Below are 8,138 nucleotides of genomic sequence, written 5' to 3' on the forward strand. Positions count from 1 at the left end.
CAATAACCAAGTAGAGCGGTATCGTGCGAGATTGGTTGTCAAAGGGTACGCTCAGAAAGAAAGTATTGACTTCAATGAGATATTTTTTCCTGTGGTTCGACTTTCAACAGTCAAGGTAGTATTGGCATTGTGTGTGGTGTTTGACCTACATCTAGAACAGCTAGATGTGAAAACAGCATTTCTTCATGGCGATCTTGAAGAAGAAATCTATATGCTCCAGCCAGAAGGTTTTGCAGAAAAAGGCAAAGAGAACTTGGTTTGCAGGTTGAACAAATCTCTATACGGTCTCAAACAGGCGCCGAGGTGTTGGTACAAGAGATTTGATTCCTATATCATGAGCCTTGGGTACAGCAGACTCAGTGCAGACCCTTGTACGTATTTCAAGAGGTTTGGTGATGATGATTATATCATTTTGTTGTTTTACGTGGACGACATGTTGGTAGCAGGCCCCAACAAAGATTGGATCCAAGAATTGAAGGCACAGTTGGCTAGGGAATTTGATATGAAGGACTTGGGACCAGCAAACAAGATTCTAGGGATGCAAGTTCACCGAGACAGAAGCAATAGGAAGATTTGGCTTTCCCATAAAAATTATTTGAAGAAAGTCTTGCAGCGCTTCAACATGCAAGATAGTAAGCTAGTTTCAACCCCTCTTCCTATTAACTTCAAGTTATCTTCTGAGATGTGTCCTAGCAGTGAAGCAGAGAAGATGGAGATGTCTCGAGTACCGTATGCATCAGCGGTGGGAAGTTTAATGTTCGCCATGATTTGTACAAGGCCAGACATTGCACAAGCAGTGAGAGCAGTCAGTCGGTATATGGCGAATCCTGTACAAGAGAATTGGAGCACGGTTAAGAGGATCCTTAGATACATTAAGGGAACCTCGGATGCTGCATTATATTTTGGAGGATCAGATTTTACACTCAGGGGCTATGTGAATTTAGATTACGCGAGTGATACAAATAAAAGAAAATCTACTACTGGTTATGTGTTTACAATTGCAGGAGGTGCACTAAGCTGGGTTTCAAAACTGCAAACAGTTGTGGCGTTATCTACAACGGAAGCAGAATACATGGCAGCTACTCAAGCTTGCAAGGAGGCAATATGAATTAAAAGGTTATTGGAGGAGCTTGGGCACAAACAAGAAAATATTCCTCTATTTTGTGACAGTCAGAGTGCCTTGCACATTGCAAGAAATCCAGCCTTTCATTCCCGGACTAAACACATTGGAGTTCAATTTCATTTTGTACGAGAAGTAGTAGAGAAGGAAGGAGCGTGGACATGCTGAAGATCCATACGAAGGATAACATAGCTGATATTCTGACCAAGCCAGTTAGCACAGAGAAGTTTGAATGGTGTAGATCCTCAAGTGGCCTAGCAGAAACATAAGCAGCATGGAACGGCAAGATTGAAAGGATGTGTGGAGATATGTTTGATTCTCAATCAAATCTCCAAGTGGGAGAAATGTCGGCAAATGACACATGGGAAGCATGCATTAAATGCATGTTTATATATTCAATTATGGTTGGCCAAAGTGGACGACAAGATTGAAGGAAATTCATAATGACTTTCCTTTCTCATGTGTGTTCAGACGAGAATCCCCTACTATAAATAGGTGCCTCCGCTCGTCAGTTTTAGCATCCCATCTCAAGTTCCTTCTTCTGATCTTGAGTGTTCTTCATCTCCCTTAAGTATTTGTGAGATAGGTTTTCTCCTGTATAAGAGAGTGAGTGTCTCTTTGGAAACACAGAGAGAGGTTGTAATTCTCCAAATATTATAGTGGAATCTTTTGATCTTGCTCGTGGTTTTTACCCTAATATTTTTGGGGGTTTTCTACGTAAATCTTGGTGTCTATTAAATTCTTCAATTTCCATAGTTTATATCTCGTGATGCCGCACCTGGGACCAACAAAAATGAGAGCTTTGTTGGTTCAGAATGGCCTCGAGGATGCTTTGCTTGGAGAAGAAAATGTCCCTGATAAGGTCAGGGGTATGGACAAGAAAGACATCCTTGAGAAGGCACATAGTGCCATAATTTTGAGCCTTGGAGACAAAGTCTTGCATGAAGTATCCAAGGAAGGATCGGCTGCTGCGGTTTGGTTAAATCTTGAGCACTTGTATATGACAAAGTCTCTAGCTAACAGACTTTTTCTCAAGCAGAAATTGTATACCTTCAAGATTTCTACTGGAAAATCGATTGAAGATCATGTTGATGATTTCAATAAGATCATCTTGGATCTTGAGAACATAGAGATTAAAGTAGAAGATGAAGATCAAGCACTGCTATTATTGAGATCTCTTCCGGATACTTATGAGAATATAAAAGATACCATGATCTATGGTAAAGACTCTTTGTCACTTGAAGAAGTACATGCTGCTCTAATGTCTAAGGAGTTAAATAAGAAATCAAGAAATGGAAATGATGATCACAGTGCAGGACTCTATGCAAGAGGAAGATCAGAAAAGAGAGAAACAAAATATAGAGGCAAATCCAGATCAAAATCCAGACAGAAGTTTGTGAGGAAGTGTTACTCATGTCATAAGGAAGGACACTTCATTAAGGATTGCCCAGAAACAAAAAGAAAACAAGCAGAAAAATAATCTAGTTCAGGAGATGCAGCTATAGAACAAGATGGCTATGAAAGTGCAGATGTTTTGATGGTCACAGTTGATAAATATGAACTAGATTGGATCTTAGACTCAGGCTGCTCTTTTCATATGACTCCTTGCAGGAATTGGTTCAGTGATTTCGATAAGGTTGATGAAGGAAATGTCCTTATGGGAAACAATGTAGCTTGCAAGATTGAAGGCATTGGATCCATCAAGCTCAAAATGAATAATGGAACAACAAGAACTCTGTCAGAAGTTAGATTTGTTCCAGGATTGAAAAGAAACTTGATATCACTTGGAATGCTAGATCAATCGGGCTATGAGTTTAAAGCTAAGGATGGTGTCCTCACTGTTACTAAAGGAGTAATGGTTGTGATGAAAGGAATAAGACGCAATGGTTTATATGTCTTGCAAGGAGGATCACACAATGACCCTACTGTTTTAAATGCCCATATTAGCTTGGATAAAACCAAGTTATGGCATGCCAAGATGGGACATATAAGTGAAAGGGGACTCATTGAATTTCACAAACAAGGTGCTTTTGGTAAGGATCAAATCAGCAAAATGGATTTCTGTGAGCATTGTGTTCTGGGAAAGCAAACAAGAGTCAAATTTAATAGAGCTGAACATACAACCAAGAATACTCTAGACTACATACATTCTGGTGTATGGAGGCCATCAAGAAATCAAACACATGAAGGATCTAGATATTTTATCACCTTCATTGATGACTACTCAAGGAGAGTATGGTTGTATACAATGAAGAATAAAAATGAAGCCCTAAAGAAATTCATTGATTGGAAATCACTGATCGAAAACCAGACAGGAAGAAAGATCAAAAGATTGAGAACATACAATGGATTGGAGTATTTGAATAATGAGTTTGATGAACTGTGTAAGAAGAATGGCATATCAAGGCACTTGACAGTAAGACATACTCCTCAGCAGAATGGACTTGCTGAGAGAATGAATCGAACCTTGCTGGAAAGAGTTAGATGCATGCTCTCAAATGCTAAACTACCTGTTATTTTTTGGGGTGAAGCAGCAGCCACAGCATGATACCTTATTAACAGATGTCCATCTGTGGCTCTAAACTTCAAAACACCAATCGAAGTTTGGTCTGGCAAGCTAGGTAATTATGAAACACTAAGATTATTTGAATGTACTGCTTATATACACACTAATGATGGAAAGCTGCAACCAAGAGCTAAGAAGTCCATTTTCCTTGGATATCCAGAGGGAGTTAAAGGTCATAGAGTTTGGCTCTATGAAAATGGAATTGGAAAAGCTGTGATAAGCAGGGACATTACCTTTGAAGAGGATAGTGTACTCAGACAAACATCATCTCAGAATGAGCATAACAAAGATAATGAATTCTACAAGGATGATCACATTGTGGTGGAGTCACAAAAGGATACACATCCAGAAATACATGAAATCACTCCTTCAGCACAAGGTAATGACTTGACAGATTATCATCTAGCAAGAGACAAGGTCAGAAGGGAAATTAAACCTCCTGCTAAATATGGATATGCTGATCTAATAGCATATGCTTTGAGTGTTTCTGAAACCTTAAGCAGTGAAGAACCAAGTTCATATAAAGAAGCTATAAACAGCAAGCATAAATTGAAATGGAAAGAAGCTATGCTTGAAGAAATACATTCCCTTGAAAAGACTAATACATGGGAATTGGTGGAGCTTCCAAAGGGCAGAAAACTAATCGGAAGCAAATGGATTTACAAAATAATGGAAGGGATTCCAGGAGTTGAACCACAGAGGTTCAAGGCAAGATTGGTGGCAAAAGGCTTCACTCAAAGGGAGGGCATTGATTTTAATGAAGTATTCTCTCCAGTGGTAAAACATACATCAATTATGATTTTATTGGCTTTGACAGCAGACCAAGATTTAGAACTGGAACAGATGGATGTAAGAACAGCTTTCTTACATGGTAGCCTAGATGAAATGATTTATATGAGACAACCAGAGGGTTATGAAGTTCCAGGACATGAATCAAAGGTTTGTCTGCTCAAAAAATCCTTATATGGTTTGAAGCAGTCATCAAGACAATGGTATAGACGGTTTGATAGTTTTATGAGCTGTCATTTGTTCAAGAAAAGTGATTATGACAGCTGTGTTTATCACAAAAGGACTTCAGAGGGGTATACCATATATTTGATGCTCTATGTTGATGATATGCTGATGGCATGCAAAAGCATGGATGCAATTCTGGAATTGAAAGAAAAACTCAAAGGGGAGTTTGAAATGAAAGATCTCGGTCCAGCTCAAAAGATTCTTGGGATGCAGATTACAAGAGATAGAGCTAAAGGTATCTTATTCATAAACCAGCAAGATTATCTTAAGAAGGTTGTATCCAAGTTTGGAATGATGAATTCCAAGATTATTACAACACCTTTGGCTGCTCATTTCAAGTTATCTATAGAACAGTGCCCTACTACACCATATGAAGAGTCTGTCATGAAGAATGTGCCTTATGCCAATGCCACTGGTAGCCTAATGTATGCCATGGTATGTACAAGACCTGATTTGGCATATGCTACAAGCCTGGTGAGTAGATTCATGAGTAGACCAGGTAAAGAGAACTGGGAGGCAGTAAAGTGGGTCTTGAGATATCTTAATTCCACTTTGAAGATAGGTGTGATCTATGGCAAACAATATGGCAATCGAGAAGGACTCACAGGATATATGGATGCAGATTATGCTGGTGATATTGATAAACGAAGATCAAAAATTGGATATGTTTTCACATATAATGGAAATACCATCAGTTGGAAAGCAAACGTGCAACCTATAGTGGCGCTGTCAACCACAGAAGTAGAATATGTTGCAATTACAGAAGCTGCAAAGGAATGAATTTGGTTGAAGGGTATTTTAGCTGAGCTAACTGGACACAAGGTGGATGTCAAACTCTTCTCTGATAGTCAAAGTGCTCTACACTTAACAAAGAACCCAATGCACCATGAGAGAACAAAGCACATTGATATAAGGTTACATTTTGTTAGAGATTTGGTGGAGCATGGAAAAGTTCGAATGGGGAAGATAGCCACCGAAGAGAATCCAACTGATATGCTGACCAAAGTCATTCCTAATGTGAAATTCAAACATTGTCTCAGGTCAATCAATGTTGGAGAAATAGATCCTTGTCCTTAGCTGCTGTGATGATGGTCCAAAGCTTATAAGAAATCCAAGGTGGAGTTTTGTAATGTTGGCTTTCTTATCTAGCTATTATGACCAATGGAAATGAAGGATCAAGGAAGTGCACAATACCATGCAAGAATAAGATGCAGGAGATCAGTACCCTCTCAACTTCTCCAACTAACTCTAACTGATTGATTCAATGAGACTTGCATAAGAAGAAAAGAAGACTGAAGCAGTTAAGATACAGATATTACGAAAGCTGCAGAATTATTCTTGTTCTGATCTGGATTAATTCTCTTTGAAGGGGTTGGAAGTCTTCGATTTGTATAGTGGGTGATTGTATCAATCTTTGTGATTGTATTTCTTGATTTTCTCTTCATGTTCTTGGTCGGATAAGCATTGAAGATTAAAGCCGATGCATTGTAATCTTTGATACACTTTGTGATTGATTAAAGTGAAAGAGCTTTGGGCCAAAGTGGATGTAGGGTAATTCATATCCGAACCACTATAAATCATCGTGTCAATTTTCTTTGATTGCATGTTATTCGATTGCCGATTTGTTTTTGAATCGTGTTCATGATATATCCAAGGAGCTGGAATCTTGTTAGTTTCACTATATATTATCAAGATTACTTCAACAATACTTGTAGGGAGTCCGTCTCAATCTGCATGTGTAAGGCCCGGGATTATTTAATTTAATCCGAGATTATTTAATTTTGATTCGAGTATATTTAATTTGGGAATATTTAGAGTTTCGATTTAAATTCTAATATTCTTAAATTATTTAGGATTGAAATTGAATTAAAATAAGGGTCGAGGACTGAATTGTAATTTCTGAAGACTTGAGGGACTAAAATGCAATATTGCTTGAAAGTTATCAGATTATTATTGAAGTGTCAGCATGTATACGTGTATCTCATATGAATATTCAGAAATAAGAACAGAGGAGCCGAGATCCTTTCTTTTCTTTTGATTTTATAAATTTCAAATCGCTGTATCTTTTGATCCGATCGTCCGATTTCGATTCCGTAAAGTGTTCTGGAATCCTTACGACGAGGGCTTCGATCTAGTGTAAGTTTTACTTCTTTCGGCATGGTTTGAAGTTTGAAAGTTGGTAGATATCAGATATTGATGATATGTATATGTTCTTCGACGTTTATGTATTCCGATATCGAAACCGGGTTGATGAATTCGTGTTGCTTGTACTTAATCTTGATTTCAGCTTGTGTCTGAGGGTTAGAGCTGCTGTTATCTTGATCTTTGAGTTATTATGGCTGATATGATATACGTATGAATTGTATTCGAAGTCGGAAATGGTTTCGATATTTCGTCGGTTACGGATTTTCAATCACTACGCCGTCGATTTGTGTTTTACGATCGTTTTGATAGTCGATGATTAAGCTGAGATGTTATGTGATATGTTATTGATGTTGTAGCAATGTTATTTTCAGTTTCAGAGTTTATTCGGAGACTATTGACTCAAGAACCTCAACTTCAAGTTGAAGGAAGAAGTTACGAAGGTTTGAAGTGGTTTTGATTGACGATTCTTGATGATTTTGGATTGATTCTGAAATGGTAGACTTGAACGAAGTTTGATATGTGTCTTTTGATATTGTGTTTCAGATTTGAAGCATTTCGAACTGAGAAATACGAAGGTATAAGACGACATCGCGAGTCAGGGATTTAAAACTCGGGAATGATGTTTCTTGAGTTGTCCCACAAAAATCACATACTTGATTATCTTTTGATTTGTTTTTAATGTTGTTGATCCATCTCAGGTAGTGGATCTTTGAGTTTGAGTCGATATGATATGTTATTGAAATGATTCTATGTCGAGTTTAATGTTTTTATTAGTACTTGTCGTATCTCTCTCAATATTATTTTGAATTTCATATAATTAATTACACTCTACTATATCTAAAAATTTAAATCATATATATGAAATCGTATATAATTTAATTATAAGTAGCATATCCTAGTAAAATAATAATATATCTTTTATTCTTTTTGTTATAAAAAATATCAAACATGGAAATGTACGCATTTCGTTGTAAACTAATTACACTGTGTAGGGAAGCGAGTCTGCAGCTGTCATTGGATTGAGATTTAATTATCTGTGGACGCGTCGGCAACCATTAAAGACAGAAACTACACACGTAGCTCTCTGAACTATAGGATATATATATGATAGAATTGTGAAAAATGGAAACACTTTTTATTCATTTCATCATGGAGGCTCCAGATTGGGACATTCTAATTACATATATATTATATATAATGATTCCCCCCTTTTTCAAAATTTATTATTTATTTTTATTGCAATATTTGCATATCAGGGAAAACGGGACGTTTTTTTGTTTCGTACGGAAACCT

The sequence above is a fragment of the Henckelia pumila genome, chromosome 3 (assembly GCF_033568475.1).
Source record: "Henckelia pumila isolate YLH828 chromosome 3, ASM3356847v2, whole genome shotgun sequence".
NCBI classification, from domain to species: Eukaryota; Viridiplantae; Streptophyta; class Magnoliopsida; order Lamiales; family Gesneriaceae; genus Henckelia; species Henckelia pumila.